The sequence below is a fragment of the Macrobrachium nipponense genome, chromosome 8 (genome assembly GCF_015104395.2).
Source record: "Macrobrachium nipponense isolate FS-2020 chromosome 8, ASM1510439v2, whole genome shotgun sequence".
Classification (NCBI taxonomy): Eukaryota; Metazoa; Arthropoda; class Malacostraca; order Decapoda; family Palaemonidae; genus Macrobrachium; species Macrobrachium nipponense.
Genome location: NC_087203.1, coordinates 24,244,828 through 24,270,808, shown reverse-complemented (window position 1 = coordinate 24,270,808; position 25,981 = coordinate 24,244,828). Strand labels below are relative to the sequence as shown.

The 25,981-nt window shown below is 37.9% G+C and overlaps 1 long non-coding RNA gene across 2 annotated transcripts in view; it reads left to right on the top strand.

The window, feature by feature from the left end:
* The first annotated feature begins 11,812 nt into the window (after positions 1–11,812).
* LOC135223218 (uncharacterized) overlaps positions 11,813–25,981 on the top strand; it is a 28,543-nt gene continuing 14,374 nt past the window's right edge. For both annotated transcript variants that reach the window (XR_010316426.1, XR_010316425.1), the window contains exon 1: positions 11,813–11,954. This is a non-coding gene — a long non-coding RNA (uncharacterized LOC135223218). The remainder of the gene's footprint in view (positions 11,955–25,981) is intronic.

Sequence of the window (25,981 nt, the reverse complement as noted above, 5' to 3'; positions counted from 1 at the left end):
AATCTAAATTTTCTTTCATATCATTACTTTTATTAAGTAAATTTTAATTCCATTGAGAGGGTCGGAAAAGTAAACATTTACTCTGTAGAAGGAGAAAAATACAGTTTTTTTTAAACGCTTGAGAATATAAGGAATAATTGATTATAAAAGAAAGAGGGTTACGTAATTAATTAATACAAGTTTCCTCATTGAAAAGTGGGAGCGATGCTTTGTCCCTCCGTAACCATTAACGTTTACATAACAATATTTACCTCTCTCTCTCTCTCTCTCTCTCTATCAATCTCTCTCTCCCTCTCGTCTCTCTCTCTCTCTCTCTCTCTCTGTCCTTAAGTATATCATTCGTATTGTATGAAATGGCTTTTCATAGGGAATGCTCCAGCAATTTACTGTACACGAAACATGTTGATTGTTATTATACCAAAATCCTCCCGTAACATAAGGTGATTGATTACTTCACTTTTTGTTAACATCTGTGTACCAGCTTTATTACAGATATGTACAAAATATACTTTCTCAGATATTGTGCTTTCCTTCATGCTATTTTGAACTTTTAATAGATACCATCATATGTTTTTGCTCAGCGTAATTGTATAATCAAACCGTATTTTACTTCAATTATTTTTTTTGTTTCATTGTCTGTGTTTTAACGTCAAGTATTCATATCATTATATTATGTGTTTATTATGTTTACACTTACATGGAAATTTCCTTCACTTTTGAATAATCTGAGAAGCGATCAAGTAACAAAGAACGTCAAACAATCATGAAGGATTAAGCCACAAAATAAATAGTGCAATATGATGGAGGTTCTTTCTTCACTTCTTACTATCATCATTATGAATAATAAGAATTACAGAAAACGACAGATTTAGTAGTGCCTATTAAATAGTTTTCAAGGTCGCTGATATGAGTGGTGACATTCCCGATACCCTTAAAGTCCATGTTCAGCCCGAGAAATAGAAATAACTGAAAATGACATATATTAGTCTAATCCATAGGTTTTGAGGTTGCTGAAATGAATAGTGACACTCTGATGTCCTTTAACAAGCACAAAACTAATAACAGCAGTTGGGGAAACTGAAAACTTTGAAATTAGTGTTGGATTACACCAGGGGTCAGCATTAAGCCCATTCTTTTTGTGCTGGCCATGGATGTGTTGAGTGCAGAGATCAGGAATGAGGTGCGTTGGGAGTAGTTGTATGCTGATGATCTGGTGATTACTGTTGAAGATGAGAAGGACCTACAGAGAAGGATTGGAGAGTGACAGGAGTCTTTAGAGAGGGGTGGCTTAAAGGTAAATGTGAATAAAACAGAGGTTTTGGTGTGTTTTAGAGAAGATTAAGACAGAATAGTAATACAAGAAAGATGAGGCTCAATTATAAAACAGACAGAAAAGTTTTAAGACAGGATGTACTTTAAACCAAGAGGGAGGATGTGAGGCTGAAGTTGACAGTAGGATAAAAGTGGGTGGGGGCAGGCGGGGGGCGGGGGAGTGAAGAGACGTAGCTGGAGTAATATGTGGTAAGAAAATACCAGTCAAGATAAAAGTCAAGATCTATAGCGCAATTGTGAGACCAGTGTTAATGTATGGATTGGAAACATGGTCTCTAGGATGAAAACAGGAAGAAAAGCTTGAGAGAACATAGATGAAAATACTGAGGTGGATTATGGGAATATCACTGCTTAGGAGATTGGAAAATGATGAAATAAGAAGGAGAGCAGGCTTAGTAAAGATTGCAGAAGTGATAAGAGAGTCAGGATTGAGATGGTATGGGTATGTGTTAAGGATGAATGACAAGGAGGGAGTGAAGAGGGCTTGGGAAGGACCTGTTAGAGGAAGAAAATCGAGAGGAAGACAGAGAATTAAATGGCAAGATAAAGTGAAGGAAGATATGGAGAGAAGAGGTTTGATGGAGGATGATACCTTTGGTCGAAGGTAGTGGAAACGGAGCATCAAGCAACCAACCCATTAATGTTGAGATAACGTTGAGAAAGAAGTCTCCTGATGCCCTTTAACTTCAAATTTAGTCCCAGTAAGAAGGGGACCTGAGAAGGTGCGGGAAGGAGTTGATGTAAAAATAACTGAAACGACAAATAGTCTAATCCATAGTTTTGAGGTTGTTAAGATGAAAAGTGACTTTACTGATGCCCTTTAACTTTACGTTCAGCCCCGATAGCAGGGGAAGTGAGAAGGAGTTATGAGTAGAAATAATAGAAACGACAGATATCAGTGACTAATCCATAGTTTTCAAGGTCACTGATATAAATAATGACACTCCCAATGCCCTAGAAGTCCAAGTTCAGCTCCGATAGGGAGTGGTTATAAGGGGGTGGGGAGGGGGTGACATGTAAAAGTAACCGAAAACGACAGATATTAGTGTCTAATCCATACTTTTAAAGATGCTGAGATGAACAGTGAAATGCCTAACACCCTATAAGTCCAAGTTCAGCCCAAGTATCTTAACAGGAATGAGAGAGAGAGAGAGAGAGAGAGAGACGAGAGAGAGAGAGTTGGAGTTATTGGATTGACATTCAGAGTTTTCGTGGGCAGCACTGGTTGGTCAACCTATTTATATATATTAATAGTATATATATATATATATAATATATATATATATACTATATTATATATCTATATATATTATATAGATATATATATATTACATATAATATATATATATATATATACATATATATATATGTATATATATATATATTAGACATACATATATATACATATCTATACATATATATGTATATATATCTATATATATATATCTATATATATAATTCTCTGATATATATATTATGTTGTGGTGTATATCTATATATATACATATACTATATATACTATTATACCTATAGATATATATATATATATATAAAGTATATATCTATATATATATGTATAATATCTATATATATATATTATATATTCTATATGATATACGTTAATGTTAAATATATATATTATTATACATAGAGAGGGAGTTTTATTGGTTACCTTCAGAGTTTTTTTCTGGGCAGCACCGGTTGGTTCACCTATTATTTATATATATATATATATTATATATATATAATAAATATATATTATATATAGATATATATATAGATATATATATAATTAATATATATTATCAATATATATCATATATATATAATATACATCTATAGTTATAATAATTATATATATATTATACTATATATCAGGTTTTATATCTATATATATATATATATATATATATATATATATATATTATATATATATATATATATATGTTATAGATATATATATATATATATATATATATATATATATATATATATTTATATATTTGTGGTTCCTCTGCAATTGCAAAGGATCTGGAATGCGATTATTTTAAGGCTTCATTACCTATAGGATCCATAATGTAATTAAAAAATTAAAAATAACGGCTTAGGGCTGACTTCAGAATGAAGGAATTTAGGTAAACCCAGAGGTTTAGCTTAATTACATATATTTTCCTACTTTACTAGAATTACTCTGGATTACACCTGAGGGGCATTAAAGAACACTTGGGTTCGTAAGTAAGATGAATGCAGCAAGGCTATACTCGTTGCTGCGGAACTTGGAAGACTGGAAATGTTCGGTCTTGATGAAAAAGGACAGCGAAGGCTTGATGAATCCCTGAGACACATCACAAGAGTCCATTTCTCACAACAAGGCACGTGATAGATCATCTGCAAGTACATTTGCAATGCGACATAAGTACACTATCTTGGTCAAAAGACTAAAATATTCGCAACGGGGATGCTTAATTATTCACCGAGCACTATGGGGGGAACCAAGGACCATAAGTAGCTTGTAGCAATGAAATGGAAATCACAGTAGTAAATATAGAATTGACTGACTACCTTGAACCATTACTTCACACATTACCTTACAACTGGATTCGTCCTTCGTCAATGATGGCGGTGGTGGAGGGCACACAATGGAAAGCAAAATAACACGTGTCGTCGTCCCGAGGTTTCTTCCATTGCAGTCCCTTTTATTAGCTCGGCCAGGTAGAAGCCATCGGGCTCTTTCCCGTCTCAGCTCCCGGATCAGTATAGTTCCATGTGGCCAAGATGGCGGCTGCTTAATCCTCTGCCGTTCTGGTCCTGTGGAAGCAATAGGCAACGGCAGTCTATCGAGAAGGAACAGTTGTACTATGAATCATATCGCTAAAAGAGAGAGAGAGAGAGAGAGAGAGAGAGAGAATGGTAAATACTACTAAAACCTTCACAATTACGGAGGTCCAAATACCATCGCTTTCACTCTTCAATGATTATATATGCATTCGTTAAATATGAGACCTTTCTTTCATAATTAATTCATGATCAAATTCTCTAGTGTTTAAAAAAGTGCATTTTCTCTTGGCGCTAGAGGTTCCCCTTCTGCAGATCAATGTTTGCTTTTCCACTCTTGCAAAGGGAAGGAATATTAGTTGAGCACAATGCCTTACTATAATGTGTTATGTAGCTATGAAAGCGTTCTTCCTCTGTCGAATTCAACATCGGACGAGGCAAAAAGTCTAATCTTCCAAATCGCATACTAGTAACATGTTGTCGTGTTAATTTCTTTTATGAAGCTTAGCATTAAGCTTTGAGAGTTTTTTCTTTCAGGTGTGTTCAGATTAAGCTTTGAGAGTTCTTTTTTCAGATGTATTCAGATTATCAATAATGCTTATCAGAACCATTACCTGCCAGCAGAAATCCAAAGTCTGTCTATCTTGAAATTTATTAATTATTTATTTAATTTATGAATAAAGCTGGTGTTCTTAACATGTTGTGTTGATGAACTAAGAGGGTCAGGAAATTGAAAGCTCTTATTTTATGAAGAATTTTTGAGAAGAAGCGGAAAACGGCAAACATATACGAAGCAATTGTAAAAATCAAAGACATTATAGTGATAATGAATTTAGCGAAGTTGTCAATATAATACCAAGAAAGGAATATGAAATTGTATTCCTCCGGTGCTTCAGAATAAAAAACAAAGACTATAAAAATGACTCACTGCTAAATAATAACATAAAAGTGTTTATTTATGAATCACGAGTCTCAATGCACCGATGAACACAAGCTTTTCGCAAATTGCGTCAACAGAATATTCATCACTCTTGTTTTACTATCAGATACCACGAAATAATTGGGAGGTTTCGTCTCAAGTATGTCGCTATTTATGGTTTTGTACGCCTGACTGGTTGATATTGCAATCCATTCTTTCTGTCTATATTTAAAGTATTCCTTGAGATATTGATATAAAATGTCAAAAAATAATAGTCGGCTAAAAGGACAATAATAATAGCAATAATATTATTTGGTAAAACAATCGATAATGATAATTATATAGATGAGTAGTATCTGCCAGACCTCAGGAGTTTTCGTACTTTATTAATAATAATAACAACGTAATAAATTTTATAGCTGCAGAATTAACTCCGTTCAGTCAATTTTATGATTGCACAATTAACTCCTTTCATTCAACAGTTGTATTAAATCCTTAAATTTACTTTTTTGTAAGATAATAATAATAATAATAATAATAATAATAATAATAATAATAATAATAATAATAATAAATGAGAGAGATGAGAGGAGAGAGAGAGAGGAAGAGAGAGACGAGAGAGAGAGAGAGAGAGAGAGAGAGAGATGTGGTGCAAGAAGTTGTAAATAAAAAAAAAAACTGTCCAAGTCTCACTTTAATTTTGCGTGGAAACGCCTGAAATGCCATGCTTACACAGAACGCCACAGCCAGGTGTAACCTTCAGTCATTTGCGAGAAACATTCTGCACCGAATTTAGAGAAGGAGAATGCGATATAACGGAGGAGAGAACCAAACATAAACTTCTTTCAGTTTTCTTCTGAAGATTGAAAAAGAAACCCGCAAAATCACTTTGTAACTTGTTTACTTTTGAGTATTTACATTTAGTTTTACTACACACATTTTCAAGAGATGTTTGGGATGTTAGCCTGGGTCAAGGCCCTGCAGTCTTCTGTAATATCTTCTCGTTGAGCTGTCATTTATGTGATGGCTGTTCTGGTTTCCTTGAGAGTTGCCAATCCCCTCTTGTCGCTCTGATATCCTGATCTGATGGTCAATGGGATTAATCCTTGAGGTAAGGGTGTGGTCACCAAAAGTCTGTTGGGCAGGAAACCTAATCTCCAGGTCAGCAGGGTCAATCTTAGCTTCTTTTAATATCAAAGCTCAGCTTATGGGATCTTCTGAGGTAAAACCTTTGTTTCCTTCTATTACTTTAATCTCTCTGATGAGTGCACCTTCTACTACCCTCCTGTGACTAATTTTGTTGCTTTTGTATATAAGCCTACTGTTTTTGAAATCCATCCTATGGTCATTTTCCCAACAATGCCTAGCTATAGCACTCCCCTGAGAGTTAAGTTGTACTGCCCTTCTATGCTCTTGGATTCTAGTCCTTATTCCCCTACCTGATTCCCCCCACATATCTGTCTCCACAATTGTTGCAATTGATTATGTATACCCCCGCTACATCATCTGTATTACTGTCTTCTCCTTCCAATTTATTTTTACATACTTTGTTTTTTACGGTATTATCAAAGGTATATGCAAATTTATATTTACTTTCTTTCATTTTTGAAGTGATTTGTTTCATTTTAGGCATAAAAGGGAGGGCAACTCCGTATTGGCGTAATTTCTTATTGGGTACACCAGGGAAATCACCTGCTCAAACTGGAGCATAGATAATTGTGCAGTCCCGCTGTAACTAACGCTACAATTACGAGGCTGCACTGATGTACATATTTCATTAGACTGCAGTATTATCATATACCTGAATTTCTTGTCATTTTAATCACCTTGGAGCATTCCTTTACAAAATCATATTTTATTTTAGACATACATCATGTATGTTGTATTTCCAGTATGTTGTGATCTGCGCTGTAGACTAAATCACGCTAGTTGGGCTGTGGGGACTGTAATAAATATTTCATACGAACTTGTAACGCTGGAAAGTCTCATTATTTTTTCTGGATCACGGTGCTACTACTATGAGATTCAGGGCTTCTGTAACACGGTTTTTTGGCAATAACTTCTTATCTATGCATTTCATAGATATAACGCTAATTCAGAATACACATTATATCTACACATAAATTTTGACTGTACTCTGCATTACGTAGGTTGAATAAATTTGGTGCTTATAATGTAAAAGTGGCTTTTTTTGAAGACGAGCCAACTGACTCAGAGATAAGGTTTCGAACGCATTCATTACGTAACTTATGACAGCATTTCTTCCCTCTTTCTCGATGGATGATTGGCTATACGTAACGAAGGCTATACCTCTGGCAACCATCACCTTTATGAACTCTGAATCCTCTCCACTGATAATTGTCATAATGAACAAACCAACAAAATATGTTAATAATTACAAAAACACTACGATTATTAGTCTAACTCCCAAATTAAGTGTCCTAAGAAATTATAATCTACTTTATAGTCACAATCAGATTGACAAGATGTAGGGAATAGTTGGTAATTTTCAAAGACATAGTAGACAAGCTTGATTTGATAACTGGTGTATCCAATGTCAAGCAATTTTTATTTATCGCTATCTACCATATACTAAAAAAAAAAAAAAAAAAATAGACGGTACCGTATTTTGCTTTAAAACCTTCACCAATAATTATCGCAGAATGATAACTTCATGAGGCTACCACCCACTTTGGCCTCGTTATAATTCAGGATAACAATGAAGGCTATCATGAACATTGTTGGATTAGAAAATCTAACTTCTGGCTATACAAACTCATTTCTCGAGTAGTTGTAAGAAGTGCTAAATGATCCTCAGGGATCCCAGCAGTTGGCCTAAACGTTTAATTCATGCATATTGCTGCTATTTCTAATTTTGCGGCACTACTGCTACAGTAGTATTACTACGCTAGCACAAATACCCCACCCACATCTATGTATCGTTCTGCCATTCATAAAGTCTTTATATCATATCGGATGATCCGTTGGTCTGCTGGAGATTTTAGCACACATAAGCTTGTATTTACTTTGGATAAAAATCTTATTTTAACAAAAATAGTTATATAAAGACTGTTTACATACAATCTCTCTCTTTCTCTCTCTCTCTTGGTGGCATAATGAATAGCTAATGGAAATGTTCAAAATCCTGAATGACATTACAAGTATTATAATCACGTTACGCTAAATACAAATCAGACCATAAACATTGGATTTAAACTAGAAACTGAATAATTACCTATTCAGGCTATAATAAGTATGGCCACGGGGTTTCTCTTGACTGTATAAAGTTGCAAGTCGTAAGACAAATGCAGTTTTGCAACCACGGGGACAATTCCAAATCCTGTTAGCCATTCTTGACTACTATGGGTTTCAGAGCCGATGGAATAAGGTGAAAGGGTTTCTGTCTGGTGGATGGGCGGGGCAACATTTCGTAAAACGATGTTTACCTTGCTTACGTAATGAATGTTTTTCGACTCTTGTCTCGCAATCATTGGCCATGGCGTCGGTTAGATCATTTTTACTTTATGAAAATTAAAACTATCGGGTTTAGGTTATTGATAATGCTGACAAAATTTGTGTGTAGTTGTAAAATATACATATGTCAACTTTCAGCTACATCCGATGCTTTGATAAGGAGCAAAATAAAAAAAACCGTGTTACGAAGGCCGCCGAATTTATAGTAAGGGGATGTTTACATTCCATCATCAATAACCCTATTTTCTAAAATAAAAAAAAATCCTCGTTGCCTATCATCTTTTATATCCTCTTCGACTCACGACAAAGAAATCGTGTTTCGACTGACCTGCTTCCCGCCAGATGCCTTCACAGTACACCAAAACGCAACTTCATGGCTGATTCATATCGATGCTTTGAAGTTATCACGCATCTTAGAGTGTTACGATAGAGAAGGCTCAAGACAGCTATTGCTGAAAGAGAACTCGAGCCCTAGACTCAAGCTCATAGGGACTGCGTCAAAGGGTGAAACTTTGGCTTGTTATCTTACGCGTCACCTACTCCGAGCTTTTAGTACTAAACGTTGTATGGTAAATGTAAAGTAGACGACCGCACGAAGATGTCGTTTATTAACATAAGTTGTCAAACACAATCGAAATGAGTGTATATAATACTTTGATCCCCAAGGGCCTAGTAATATACACGGCGTCCAAGGAGCTCCCCGCCTTGTTTAGTACTAGCACCTCGGAGTAGGTGACGCTTAGAGAACAAGGCAAAGCACCGCCACTCGTGAGAGTTTTATGATGCATTTGATTGTGTGGAACACAGCGGAATTTTCCCGCCACATCTCTCGAGCTACGCTTATGCTATAAGCCTGTTATGATTTTATAAAGGGGCTTTCAGCAAGTACGTCTTCTTGATTCGAGGTGTTCGTTTTTAGATTGACACAACCATTCGCATTCATGTTATTACCACTCCACTTCACGATTTCTGATTGATTTTGGGTAGATAAATGTCCTGTTTCTTGTCAGTTAAATTTTGAAGGTAATATAAAGTGTCACTTGAGAGAGAGAGAGAGAGAGAGAGAGAGAGAGAGAGAGAGAGAGAGAGAGAGAGAGAAAATTTGGAGAGAATCTTTTAAAAGATAAATAACATCTTATTGGGAGACGTTTTAAATGTTTCTAGACTATATATATATATATATATATATATATATATATATATATATATATATATATATATCATATAATGAACAGGTGATCATTGCTAGTGATCACTATAATTTTTGTTATTTAGCTTTGTGTTATAGTGTCGTTAAATTATTTTGAAAATCGGTAACGAAGGAGGTGGAAAAACAAATATCTTGGAATAATTTCTTCCAGCTTGGAACATTACTTTTGGATCAATTGAATTTCGATTATCTCCTCCTTCAAGTGTGGCATTTTTAGATGAGCAAGGAAGGTTGCTGTCTACGAAAGGTTGAGACTTTCCGTTAATCAACGGCGTTGCCACATTTATCATTCTGCCGAAGGAGATATTTAACCAAGACATTTAACCCTAATCCAAAAAGGTACTACGCTTTCAGGATAGCCTCGAGTTAATGTTAATCTTGAGAATGGACATACTCAACCGTACTGACCAGCTGTTGACTTCGTTTTAAGAAATGTTCGACCTCGTTATTATATATATAATTATATATATATACTATATATATATGATTATATATATCTATATGTGTGTGTGTGTGTGTGTGTGTGTGTGTGTGTGTGTGGTGTGTGTTGTGTGTCTGTGTGTGTATTTGCATATAATGTATACATACACATTCATAAATATTAATATAGATAAGTATACATTATATATATATACATTATATATATATATATATATATATATATATATATATATATATATATCATATCATATATATTGTTTAAGGATGCGTCGAGGTCTCTTGGAGAGCCTTCCATTGTGTGCACTGGAGCCGTCGACAGATTATGTTGTGATCTAGTGTTTTGCTTTTGGAGGAATAATAATTATTCCTCCAAGGTTTTGATCTTGTAGTACAAAGGAATGAAGGGAGGTGATCGACAATAATCCCCTTTTTACTGTGACCCTAGCGGTCACTTTACTTAATCGTCCCCAACACGAGGAAACGGCATCGCTGCTCAAAATGTATGCCAGAGCAAAGAGATGATGCTCACGCTTTTCCTTGGCAAATTTGAATGAGATTAAAGAAATATGGCATTGTGCTAATGGCCTTCGAGTCTCAACCTTTCGTTCCTAGAGTTATATATAGGCCACCCATTTTTGTCATTTAGGTTGTAGGAACGTTCCCTAGAGTGTCAGTGTCTACATTACACAACAATGATCTAATAAAAAAAGTAACAGGATTTGGAAATGTTTTAAAACTATATTAGAATAGATTACAGTAAGATATTTTCAAATTTAATAGCATATGGAAAGAAAATATTTCGGGTAATGCGTGTGATGAACTGTACTAAGAACCCAGGTAACCAAATTATGGCAACATACGAATTCTAATTATTTCGAATTGTACAATGACCTTTTATAATCGACTATGTCACTGGTAAAGTTATGGCCACGTACATACCTCTCTTATCATTCGATTTTTAGAAGACTGGAACTAGCGTTGGTGTATGATAAATAGCAGTGATAAGGTCCCTTAAGGTTTTAAAATAACTTTATACCGGAGTAAACCAACGTCGAGATTCAAATTACGCGGGTTTCGCTAACGTAGTAAAATAAAATTATTTGCGTAGTAATATCACATAATCAACGCATTTCACAGAATAAGCTTGGATCTTTTGTAAAGAGGATTGGTGAGCTTACATTTACAACATTGGCTGCTTATCTCATAGAAAGAGATATATGAAATTATAAAATTCGTGTAAATATTGACTTACAACTCGCATTTAGACTGGACCTTGGTCCTTACCATAATCGAGGATAAACACAATCTAGATTTTAATAATTTTGACATTTGCCAAATCTAAATAGTTTCAAGATTTTGATACCCAGGTATGACAAGTTTCCCAAAGCTATTGGTTGGTTGTAGGGGGAGGGGGGATAGCGGAAGAAAACCATAATAGCCACAACAATATGACAAAACAGCTATTTCGTAAGCACGCGGACTATGATTCATTAAAGTAAACGTGAATCTTAAAAATATTTAATCTCTATATTTGGTAACTTTGAGGTCAATGCCAAGCTTGTAATATTTTATTCTAAAGTTACTTTCGTTTTTGCAGCGCCAATGAGGGTGGCCATTCTGAGCTAGAAAGCCATTTTGAATAACGCCGTGGTCACCGACTCTTCAGTCAGTCAACCATGTCCTGACTAAATGAAAGTGATCATGTAGGAAGCCTTTCAACTGTTATTTCACCGTGGAACGGGTATTATGTTGTGGAAGATCTATTACCGTGTTTAGTTCATGGATAAAAATAGAAAACTTCCGGTAAGCAGTGTAAAATTACCAAATATGGAAAGGTTAACTAATTCCAAATGAAAGTGGTGCGGCGGCGCTTAGGCCTAGTAACATACACTAGCCTACTAAAAGTAGTTAGATTATAGATATAATTTTTTGTAGTAGAAAAAAGGCCAAGACACCGGCAAAAACAATATGTGTAGGGATATTTTTAAAATTTATGACATTACTGGCAGAAGTGCTTGCTTGTAACTCATTGTTAGCTAGTAGCTATAGGTTTACCTAGGTATACTGGAATTTGCGGTGACTTGGTTTGCGGAAACGAAATTATGCTACTACTGACTAGGTGAACAGTGCATCTGCTTGCTACGAAGGCCGCACCCGTTTTTCAAGTATTAACGACGAAAAACGGCAAAAAAACGACCAGATTGGTGTTGCACATCGCATAGAAACATGAGGAAATGAATAAAAAAGAAACAGAGTTACTCTTACACACAAATCTAAGCATAAACCTACTACTACTTCAATTATGGGGGATCCCAGTGGGAAAAAGGGAAACGGGGTTTTTGGGTGGGGGAGAGGAGGAGGAGAAAAGTGATTTTTCTTCGGGGTCGGGCCTACCGAACCTTAATACACCCAGCCTAACCTTAACCTACCGGGCCTGTACCCCTACCTAGGCCTAGCGGGGGTGCTCCGCCCCCCTGCGACCCCCCTTAAGGCCACAGTGATTTTCGGGGCACTACCGAACCTAATACAACCACCTAACCTTACCTAGGGCCCTGTACCCCTACCTAGGCCTAGCGGGGGGGCTCCGCCCCTGCGACCCCCCCTTAAGGCCACAGTGATTTTCGGGTGGGGCAGTACCGAACCTAATATAACCACCTAAACCTTACCTAGGGCCCTGTACCCCTACCTAGGGCCTAGCGGGGGGTCGGGGGTCCGCCCCCCTGCGACCCCCCCTTAAGGCCACTACCTAACATCCATCAAACCAAATCCAAAGTGATGGTACTGCTGTATACATCGTTATACTACCACCATTATAATATACTCTATAAATTAATGAAGCTTACCTTAAACTGTTGGTTGATAAAAATGTGCTGCTGCTTTGAGGGAAAACGTGAAGCCGTTGCAAGGTTCCCTGACATGCAACTCAAAGTAGGAAGTGGCCAGGTACCCGACGACCACATTGCACTGCAAACAATCGGTAGGAAATCGAAGGTCTGTCAAAATTAATGCCAGAAGGGCCAGCCACTACCTCTGCCATAGGTACAGGAAGACAAAATGCCGTTTTTTGCTTCATTATTCGAGTATTCAGTCCAAACAAGGAATACCAGTGGACACTAGACAGGGGTTTTTTTAACTTTATTACTCCGCTGAAATGCTAGTGGAAACTTAGTTTTCGACTCAAGTCATTCGTAATTGGTTATGAAACCCATGACGTCATAACGATGTCACACCTCTCAGCCAATAATGAGTAACTGGAACTGCTTTTGTTTGCGTAAGAAAGTAAGTTAGAGGGCTCATTAAAAGTAAACATTACCGTAGAGGAAACACCTCTCCCGACTTAGGAAAATTCGAGGTAAAAACTTAATCTTTTTTTTTCTCTGTAAGTATGCATTAGCGACAATAATGTATTGAGAAGAAGTGTTTTGTTATCACGTGCTTTACTCGGGAAAAATATCAATATAATAGATTTCCCATAATGGTTGAAACTGTAATAATACCGAAAAAAGGCCAAGACACCGGCAAGAAACAATATGTGTAGGATATTTTAAAATTTATGACATTACTGCAGAAGTGCAGCTGTAACTCATTGTTAGCTAGTAGCTATAGGTACCCTAGGTATACTGTATTTTCGGTGACTTGGTTTGGGAAACGGAAATTATGCAATATGCTAGGTTAAGAAGGTTCATCCTAACAGAACTTTATCTAGAAGGTTACACTAACCGGAAAGGCCTCCCTTACTCAACCTAACCTAACTTAGGGTGCTGTAAATGATAAATCTAAATAATACCTCAGCATGGGGTATTTTCTTGGTTACTTATTAAGAATTTCCTGTTATTTTTTGTAGGTCGACTGTAATTAACACTGTGTAATACATTTGATCTCCCAATCCATACTACGTAAATAGCTTAATACTATTTGTGGGGACTGTTCCTTGCAGTTTGTGTGGAGTTATTACTTAGCAATACCCCGTAAATTAGTATGAAGTAGCTAGATATTCTCAATCTTACCTAGAATGCCATATTCTCAGTCGAGATACCCCATGGAGACATGCCATGTAACTTTACACAAGTTGTCAAAATCAGAAATATACCCATGAAGGATGGGCCTAACATCATGGAAATGCTGGAAGGATAGCAGTAGCCAAGTACAGAAGTAACCTGGATAGGGTCACGGCTGGAATTTGTTCCTGATTAACTGTCAGATGCATGTAGCATGTCCAGGTGGGAGGGGGTAAGAATGGAAAATTATTGTATGTAGGTAGATTGCCCAATTGTTAGTATGCTGTAAGCTGTTGCAGTTCTCTCAATGAATGGCACTCAAATGAAAATTGTTCATCATGACATAAATTCTTCAAAAATAACTAAATGGTCAGTCTAGGATTGACATGTTTTTCCAGTATGACCAGTTTTCTTAGTTATGTTTATGAATCCTAGTCTAGCCTAGTTGACTAACTTACCACCAAAGGTGTGGATAAATTGTTTGAACACCTTTATTGACCTTGGGTTGTATTTGTCAATACAAAATTATCCTCAAATTTAAATAGTTAATTCAATGGCCCCCTCTACCCCTCCATCACAGGCAAATGCAGTTTCAGGGATACATCTTACCATAACCTAGGATGCGAGGCCAACTTAGCCAGGAGAGGGATTTGCCTTGGACCCCTCTTATGAGTATACTAGTTCCATCAGTGCACCAGACTCGGTGCACTGTAGGCATTACTTAAGGTTCTTTGCAGTGTCCCTTCGGTCCCTAGCTGCAAAACCTTTCATTTCTTTTACTGTACCTCTCATATATTTTTCTATCTTTCCACCATCTAGCAGTTGTGTAACAGTGTAACTGCATGGTTTTCCTCTTTTTACACATTTTTAATCTTTACTCCAATTTTCCTTTTTGGCACTAAATGGCCTAACAGGGTCCCAGCACTTGGCCTTTGAGAATGCTTAAGGAACTTAATGTACGTAAGACTGCAGAGAATGCATAAGGATCGGGAATTACATAATCCTAGGCCCAACAACCAGCAATACTAGACATGATGATATGAGGGATTCACAACTAAAGGGACAAAATCTGTAATGACCACCATATTGTTTGTCTCCAGATGGAGGCATATTGAACCACTCCTATTCAAGCATTTGACAGTTTTTTTGGGATGAATATTTAGGAGAGGGCTGCACCACTTTTTTAAGGTTTAACAATGAAAAACAGCAAGAAACCACCAGATTGGTGTTGCAGAATGCGTAGAAACATGAGGAAACTCTTTGATGTGTAGGAACATGGGGAAATTCTTTGAAAACAAGAAACTATCACTTACTTTTACACACACAATCTAATCTTAAAAAACCTACTACTATAGATTTATAGGGGCCCCCACCCCTTAGGAACTTGTTTTTTTTTTTTTTTTTTTTTTTTTTTTTTTTTTTTTGTGGTGGGGGGGAGCAGGAGAAAAGTAATTTGTGGGGCACTACCTAACATAACACAACCGCTTAACCTAACCTAGGCTGCTGTATCCCTACCTAGACTTAGCGGGCCTTGCCCCCCCCCCCCCCCCCCTTTAAGGGCACTGCATCTCTAGCACAAATCCACTAGTTTTTGTGTATTTTCACAGTACACTAGACAAAAATCACCACAATTTGCATAAGTCACTACAAGATGCTGGAATTTTGTCAACAGGATCTGGAATTTCATCCCGTAATTGCTGCTCAGAAGTGCTGGCTACCAGCTCCATGTCCAAGAGGGAGCTAAAATAGCGTTGGCAGGATACATAATGTATTCTTGCGCCTAGAACATTTTCGAACATCTGTGCCATTGGCCAAAGTTTCTGAGGTGTCAAAAATGAAACTGATTGGCTAAATGTGTAAGACGTCGTTGCGTACTCGTTTCTCTGCGGATTTTAGTAGTTACACGGCTCTTTAAAAGTAAACATTACTGTAAAGGAGACAACTTTCCCGACTTAGGAAAAATTTGAGGTAAAAATATATCTAAGCTCATTTAATTCAGCCTCGTTCCATCTTTCATATGACTAGTTTTTTTAATATAGTCTTTTCACATGCTCTTTTCCATGTAGGCGATTATGTTTTTGGTTGATCTAAGCCCGTATACCGCAGCGAACTAGACTACGCCAGTTGACGTTTTTTCTATAAAGTTTTTAACTCCTGAACAAGAATTTAAAGTAATATTTTTGGCTGGCTGTAATTAACCTATAATTTTATCCTTTGAAACTCTATCCTACGGTAAGGGGGACCGATGGGAATGCGGGGTTTTGGGTGGGTTAAAACACTTTGGGGAAGGTTTGCCGTGTTATTGTGTTATTTCCTCTTGTGACATTTGAAACACGAATTACCGGCTGAAAAAGCGATAAATAAAACTAAATGGAGCCGTTTTATATCCAAAATCCACTATTACTACTGCTATTACGACGCCGAATCCTACTACACGTGCCAATCCTACTGTGCATGTGTAAGAATTACATATATATTAAATTTACAAGATCTGTAAATATAAACCAGTGACCTGGGGTCATGGCATTAGGAGGGTTCTACGTGACCAAAGCAGACCTAGATTACGCTATGCGCTGTCTGCAGTAGCCTGATCTAGCTCTAAGCTTTGTCAACATTTTTATGTTTATGATAACTTTGCACAACAACTTCCATGGGAAGCGGTTGACCTGTTAACCTACGCCGGAAACTTGTAACTTCCGAGCCGGCAGACTACGTGTGTGTATATGAATTGCTGAGATAGCTAATGTTCCGCTATCGACGCGATGCTTTAGAATGGCAGTTCCACGCCAACGATCAAACATATCGGTCGTCCGACCGAGCTGCATCTCCTAGTATGGAGTTACAGAATAAAGTTATCTTGTCAACTTGCCTGTTTGAATCATCTCCTCTAGTCAAGAAAGAACCTCTCTACTAAGATATCCAAGGGAGATGAGAGGAACCAAAAAATACTTACGAATGACAGTCGTAAGGAGAACACAAAAAAGTCTATCGCCAAGCGATAAGACATTAGAAGTGGTGGCAGCGGTGGGATACTCTCTTGTTCCATCGGAATCTGATGAAATCCTTTTAGTAAGTCTAGGCTTGTGAAATATTATTCTGGCCTAGTAAAGATAGGATATCATCGGTACATGGTACTGGGAATCTGTCAGGGATTGTTTCTTCATTTAAACGACGAAAATCTACGCATATCCGCCAAGTTCGATCTTTTTTCGGTACTACTATTAACGGAAAATTATAAGGGCTGTTTGATTTCCTAATGACTCCTTCCTTTAACATTTTACCTACTTCCTCTGTTATCTCATTCTGAAATTTCATAGGAAGTCGGTACGAAGGTACATAGATTACTTTCTGTTTGTCCTTGAGCCTGATTTGATGCTCGATGACATCCGTTTTTCCTAAGGTTCCATCCGTAGTGGAAAAACATCATGATATTTAGTTAACAGATTCAAAAATTTCTGCTGAATTTCTTCTTCTTGAATGTCCTTATTGATTTTGTTCTTTATAGATTGCAAAAGGGTTTCATCCGCGACTGATTGAGCGTGATTTATCTCAGCTACGGTAAGAATGCGATGTTTATAAACTTCGGCATCCAAGATATGTTGATTTTTGTGGATTACTAAAGTGGTATTCAAATGATTACAGACTTCGATGTTACATTGTTGTTGTGAGCCGACTGTATAAACGGCTTGTGTGACGGATAATCCGTGTGTTTTTCAGAGTTTCGGAAAGGATTAATGTTTCAGATCCTGGCAAGGTTCTCTTTACACGCACTAATATATTTGAAGTTACGTTAGGCTCGAGAGTTTGCGTGCAAGCTGATATTTAGCGGGTGAGCGAGAGTTCTGTTGGTTGCCTGTATTATTTCTTGGTTCATGAGACAGGTGATTGGTTCCGTAATGTAAGTGACAACTCTGTCTGTCTCTTTATTATCTAAAACTGATTTTAGGGTATTAGAAGACCTATAGAATTTCCCTTTGATATACACGCCGTGTTTTGCAGGTGCTAAGATAATATTTTGAGTGCCCATAGACGGGTATCCGATAATTACTGCGGGATACATATTAATGTTTTGTACAACGACAAAGGTATCAGCAAACGTGCGCTTACCGACCTTGTACTGTACATGAGTTAGCGCAACATTTAATTCATTATTCCCAATGCCTGAGAGCCTTATTCCGGACTTTTCTATAGGGAAATTTGAAAGAGTAAATGATGAGTCCTTAAATCCATTTATATTACGTGGACTACCAGAATCAAAGAACAAAGTGAATGACTTATGGTCCAAATTTACTGCATGTAAGGTTGGTCCGCAACCTCGTTTTGACTAATAATTGCATGAATTTGTTGCAAATCTACGGGAACCTGCACAGATTTTTTTGATTCGGCCGTGTGTTTCATAGGAAAATCAATTGTCTCACAATGATCTGATAAATGATTAAACTGATTATTTGATACAAAAGATGTTGATATTGATGACCCAACAATACGCCCTCTCCCCCCTTGGAGTGAACTACGTGGTATTTGTTTTGTTTATCACACCCTGAAAATTCGCTTGCCCTTGCGAGTTCTGGCTAGACGGCCCAGGAACAGAGGTACCTGAAGCACGATTTGTTTGTTTCTGCTGTTGTGCAGAATTTCCGTTTGGTTGTTTCTTCTTATAGTACTGAGGACCCTTCTTTTTATTTGCACTAGCAACTGGTTGCGTGTTTGTAGCATTTTGCTGTTGATACCTCGAGTAGCAACGGTTATATGAATGAGTTGAACTATTGTGTATTGAACAAAAAACGCGTCCGACAGTCTGAAATCATGTGACCTGGTCGTTTACAGTTATAACAAACCATCCCTGCAACTTGATTATTATTATGTACCACATTTACTTGTTGTGGCTTGTTCTCATTTTTTGCAAAAACTTGAATGAGCGAAGGATCTAGGTCGGTACATTTAGACATGTGTTTTTTTATTTGTTTATACACATCTAATTCCGTACTGTCGGGCTGCAATTTTTTATCAAAACACCGTACTAACGCTTCAGGCAACATTACAGTGATAGACGTAAGGTAGATCAAACGGATAAAATCTTTCACTTTGATTTTAGCACCCGCAACCCACCCGGAGTTACTTAAACTATCCTGATACTTCATTTAGCCGGTCGGCAATTAGCGCCGCCCGCTCGACAACATTGAGCTGAGTCATGGAGGCCTGGTTAAGGATATTTCTCAATGCCAACACTACATCTAAAGCCTCTTCACCCCATACACGGCACGTAATCTAATTTTGAACTCGTCCCATGTAAGCGCTTCTTGGAAAGAAACCCCCCTTAGATACGCACTTGCGTCTCCTTTAGCAAAGTCAATGAAGCTCTTGGCCTCCTGTAATTGTACTGCTGGGTCTGTGATGCTTTTTGCATTTAAATGAGCGTCTACAGATGAGATCCATGCCTCAACATTTTGAGGCAGGAACCCCATTGACCCGACCTTGAAAAGGGACAATCGCTGACCTCGCGCTAACGAGAGTCACCACGTTGGGGTTGCCAGCCGGAGTAGTTGCCATTTCGGCTTTCACTTTTTTCTTATCACTTCTATTCCTTGCAATCCTATCAAAATATCTATAAGAGTACACTCGACCACTACGTAAACGCATAAGCAATGTACTCTATAAGTGTGTTATAGTAAAAGATACAAAAATACAGATAATATGATAAAATATTATACGGAGAATTCCTGCAAGAAATGGTTAATGACAACTAGAAAAGAAAAAAAAAAAAAAAAATTAATCTGCGGGCGAGAACCTCGTAGTTGAAGATTGGTTCTGTAATGAAGGAAGATTAATATGGCGAACAACCACCCCAGAATACTGGACGATCGACTCTTGATGAACAACACTTCACTGAGGAAAAGACCTGAATAGATAAAAATGGTACTTAGCTCCAGATTATATTGCAAACAACTCACCCCCAGAATACTGGACGATCGACTCTTGATGACACGCGTCACTGAGGAAAGACCTGAATAAGAAAAATGGTACTTAGCTCCAGATTATATTGCGAGGATTGTTGACATGGGATGACGTCTCAGTTCCTGTCTACGTCTCGCGTCGGAAGTCGTGATGACGTCACGGTCTTCTCTCGGTGCACGATGCGCGGGGAAGTCCAAGATTGATGACGTCACAGCCTCCGTCCTTGCACTACTGCGTATAGCCGTACACTCTGCGTCCCTTGCTCGTGAACGGGTGATGTTCCCTGTGTTGTTTTCTTCTTTCCGTTGATGTTCGATGCTGCTCTCGTCCGGTGTAGATTCTCGAAGATAAGTGACAACAGTTGCTCAAACGTCAGTGTAAAATGCTTGTATTCCTCTCGATGAAGGACATAGTTGCGGCTTCATAAACTGTTGCGTTGATTGAAGATCCCGTTTCCTCTGTTTAGTTTGATGTTGAAGGTGGAAGTTAGTTCTTGTAGACCTTCGGTCGGCTGATATGGGTCTTGTTAATTATGTTCTTCGTTTATACGCTGCCACCACTTCTAATGTCTTATCGCTTGGCGATAGACTTTTTGTGTTCTCCTTACGACTGTCATTCGTAAGTATTTTTTGGTTCCTTCTCATCTCCCTTGGATATCTTAGTAGAGAGGTTCTTTCTTGACTAGAGGAGATGATTCAAACAGGCAAGTTGACAAGATAACAACTTTATTCGGTAACTCCATACTAGGAGATGCAGCTCGGTTCAGACTTCAGGCGGCCCTAAACGCAAACGACTTGAGTTTAACGGGTACGTCATCCAGACGGGCCAGTACGTTCCCTTGGAGATCCTTCTGTTTACGCCTCAGCCTACGCCAAGCAAAGATGTTGACGGCGATAACCAATATGGCCATCATGCAAAACACGGCGTGTATATCAAAGGGAAATTCTATAGGTCTTCTAATACCCTAAAATCAGTTTTTAGATAATAAAGAGACAGACAGAGTTGTCACTTACATTACGGAACCAATCACCTGTCTCATGAACCAAGAAATAATACAGGCAACCCACAGAACTCTCGCTCACCCGTAATATCAGCTTGCACGCAAACTCTCGAGCCTAACGTAACTTCAAATATATTAGTGCGTGTAAAGAGAACCTTGCCAGGATCTGAAACATTAATCCTTTCCGAAACTCTGAAAACACACGGATTATCCGTCACACAAGCCGTTTATACAGTCGGCTCACAACAACAATGTAACATCGAAGTCTGTAATCATTTGAATACCACTTTAGTAATCCACAAAAATCAACATATCTTGGATGCCGAAGTTTATAAACATCGCATTCTTACCGTAGCTGAGATAAATCACGCTCAATCAGTCGCGGATGAAACCCTTTTGCAATCTATAAAGAACAAAATCAATAAGGACATTCAAGAAGAAGAAATTCAGCAGAAATTTTTGAATCTGTTAACTAAATATCATGATGTTTTTTCCACTACGGATGGAACCTTAGGAAAAACGGATGTCATCGAGCATCAAATCAGGCTCAAGGACAAACAGAAAGTAATCTATGTACCTTCGTACCGACTTCCTATGAAATTTCAGAATGAGATAACAGAGGAAGTAGGTAAAATGTTAAAGGAAGGAGTCATTAGGAAATCAAACAGCCCTTATAATTTTCCGTTAATAGTAGTACCGAAAAAAGATCGAACTTGGCGGATATGCGTAGATTTTCGTCGTTTAAATGAAGAAACAATCCCTGACAGATTCCCAGTACCATGTACGATGATATCCTATCTTTACTAGGCCAGAATAAATATTTCACAAGCCTAGACTTACTAAAAGGATTTCATCAGATTCCGATGGAACAAGAGAGTATCCCATACACTGCCTTCAGCACAGCCAGGGGACATTATGAATTTTTGCGTATGCCTTTTGGTTTACGTTGGGCTCCTATAACTTTTACTCGTATGATAAACGTCGTGTTTGGAGACTTGTTGGGAGATATCCTACATGCCTACATGGATGACTTAGTAATCTTTTCCAACACATTAGAAGAGCATTTACGTAAATTGGAGTTAGTGTTACAAAGGTTAAGGCAGCATAATTTAAGGGTAAAGATAAGTAAGTGTGAATTTTTTAAAACAGAACTAGTCTATCTAGGTTTCACGGTTTCTAGTGAAGGTCTTAAAGTCGTCCACGATAAGGTGTCGGCTATCCGTAACTTTCCGATACCTACTAACGTCAAGGGAATACAGCAATTTTTAGGGTGCAGCGGATACTATCGCCGCTTCATCCGCAATTACTCAATCATAGCCGCTTCCCTAACCGATCTTATAAAAAAGGGCGTAGATTTCGTATGGTCTGAAATTCATCAACAGGCGTTCGATAAATTGAAAGATGAACTGTGTAGTTCTCCTATCTTGAAATTTCCTGACTTCGGTAAGGAATTTTTCATAGCAACAGACGCCTCAGACCTAGGAGTAGGTGGGGTATTGCTTCAACAATATGATAAACAGTTTTTTTTCCCTATAGCTTTTTATTCACGTAAACTGAGACCTTCCGAAAGTAAATATGCAGTAATAGACAAGGAAGGGCTCGCTATTGTTAATTCACTCGTGCACTTTAAATTCATAATATACGGTTATCCCGTCAAGGTTCTCACTGATCATAAGCCCCTAACCGACTTCTTTAAAGGCTTTAGTCACAGCCCCAAGCGAACTCGGTGGCACATGATCATTCAGGACTTTGGCGCGAGGATCGGGTATTTACCTGGGAAAGCAAATATCATTGCTAACGCATTATCACGCAACCCCTCTTCATCTTGTACCGAGCCATTAGCTGAATTAATAGATATCTCAACCTCCACGCCCATTGTTAAAACTATATCTGAACAGGAAGATCTGGGCTGGAGTGCTGAACTATTACAGACGGAACAAAGAAAAGATCCGCAAATAGAAAAAATCATCATTGCGTTAAACGGAAATCCGAAGGAAAAAGAATACCTAAAGTATAAGCAGCAGAATTATATCCTACAGGACAATATCCTGTGTAGATCCGTGACGAGGAAAACCCGCAACACACCGCAGTTGAATAACAACCAGGTGGTGGTGCCTATCTCACTCATACCCACTGCCTTAAAGTGGTTGCATGAAAATCCACTGCACGGACACCCGGGTTATACCTTGATGTCACAGAAAGCCAAATCCTTATTTTATTGGCATACGATGCTTACAGATATAAGCACATAGCAAATTGTCGCACTTGTCAAGAATACAAAGGGCACACGAAGACACCTGTCAGCCTAGGGGCTTACCCCGTGCCAAATCAACCCTTTGAAAGAGTACATTTAGATTTATTAACAGGATTTTACGAGTCAGACAGAGGAAATAAGCACCTCCTAGTAATTATAGACGCTTTGACTCGATATACAGAACTTATATAGCGCTTAAAACAAAAAAACCGCGGTCGAGTGCGAACTAGGAAGTTTTGACGAGGTGCTACATTTGTAAACATGGAATTCCACACATCATTATCTCAGACTCGGGCGGGGAGTTCATAATCATTTCCTTAACTCCTTGTGCGAATTCCTTTGTATAAAGAAAATCAATACCATGATCTATCACCCAGAGTCTAATGGGCTAGTGGAAAGGGCAAATCGTAAGGTTTTAAACATTTTAAGGGTCACCTTAGGGGGGGCAGACCCCAACTGGGACATTGCCATACCTGCGGTTAATGAAGGCACACGTTACTCATCTCGTATCATGTGTCTATTAAAATGACACCGCACGAGGCACTGTACGGTATCCCGGCCCGAACGCCTTTCCACATCTTAAAGCCTACAACTAATTTATCAAATCCTCTAAAGGATGTTATGGATGCAAGCATAAGTCGATATAATATAATTCGTAAGAATTTAGAAGAAGCACAGATCATAATGAAAAAAAATCATGATAAAATAGCTAAGCCAACTAAACATATGCCGTGGGCGATCAGGTATACATACAAGTATACGTACGTAAGGTTTAAATTATAAACTGACACCTAAGTTTGAAGGCCCGTTTAACATTTTAGAAAATTTAACGGCCAATAGAGTTAGGGTTCAAAATGTATCCAAACCCACTGATGTGAGAATAGTCCCATTGGCACATATCAGAATCTAAAGAAGGGTAGATGGAGTGAGGGAAAAAATGGTTGTATTTATGAAACTTGTATAATAATTTATATATATATATCTATTAATCATATTGTATGAAATAAACCTATTCTTTTACGCGAGTTATTACATCTGTTTTACTCATTGCAGGTTTTCAAAAATGAATCTGTTTATTGTTAGGAGTGATATTGTGTATTCAGACATCTTTGTTGTATGGAAAGAGCGCTAGGACGAAAGACATAGAATTTAATCATGGCTCGATTATCGAGAGAATTGATGATGTATTCATCGTGTCAAGTAATATTGTTATCGAGGTAGATATGCATGCTATTTTCTTACCTGAAGATGACGTCCTTAACTTAAAGAATGACCTGATGAGGTTTGGTATTTCCCTTAAGGAAATGCATGAACGTAATTTTCATGCTAACTCAGAGATTTCACTAGCTCAAACACTAAGCGTCGCGGAAATGTTGTCTTATGACATACAAAATAAAACCGCCGAGGCAGAAGAACTCGCTCGTGACCTGCTGATGTGGTCTGTGCGGCACAATACTCTTGAACGCCGCAACCCGCTTATTCTAGCTGGACTAAACATCTTAGGATCAGTTGCGAATCTAGGCTTAGGAATCTCAAATCGCCTCAAGATAAATAATCAAAATAAAAGAATTGAGTTTTTGCAACACAAAACGGAACTGGCCTTATCAGAACTTCGCAGCCAGTTATCTTCGATCAATCAAATAATGAATATCGTTAATGAACATTCAAATAATATCGATCAGGTCATGGAAGTTCAACATTTGCTGGCTACTTTAGCTTACTATAGTTCGAAAATAGATCATATCCGTGTGAAAATATCACATTTTATTGAAAAGTCAAAAGATTACGTAGAAGCAATTACGTTAGCAACAAAGGGTGTGTTATCTCCTCACCTCATGCCTATTAAAGATCTGACGTTAACTTTGGAAAACGGACGGGAGAAGCTAGGGTATATTCCTTTATTGGATGCCCATAAAGTAGAATTCTATTATAGCCTAATATCAGTCAGCGTAGAAAATTATAGAATTATGATCACAATTCCTTTTGATTCTTCCGATGCTTGGCAATCATACAAAATAGCACCGTTTCCTACTTTTATGACGAATAACTCAAAATCCAGTAATATCCAATTTAACGGGGCATGTACTGATTTCTTCTGATAAGAAATCATTTACAGTCATTAAAGACTTAGATAAACTCACTCACTGTTCAGAAGCCATGAATAATAAAATTTGTACAGCTGACTCTTTGAATTCTATCCTATATCAACGGATTCATGTGAGTTAGACATAGTGCTAAACGGCTCTCTCTCTCATACAAGCGAAGGTTGTCTGGGGAAACTTTATCCCTTTTACGGTAATAAATTCAATTACAGGATGAATAATGGTTCCTGGATCCGTTATGATAAGGCCGGATTCGACGTCGTGTGTCCGGACAGTACCACCGCCCATGCCCCTATCTTCGTAGCAGCCGATGGTTGTACGGGGACATCTACAAACTATACCGTCAGAGGGTCAACACGATAATACGTGAGAAGGCGTATTTCGCGAACTACACGTGGGCTACCACAATCATCCCATCACTACCTCTCCCATACAACGCGCGAGTAGCTCATCGTTTGACGCAACTGGCTGAGATGACCCACGCGTCATCGACTTATGCAGGTGGAGAAAATCTTCGCTAC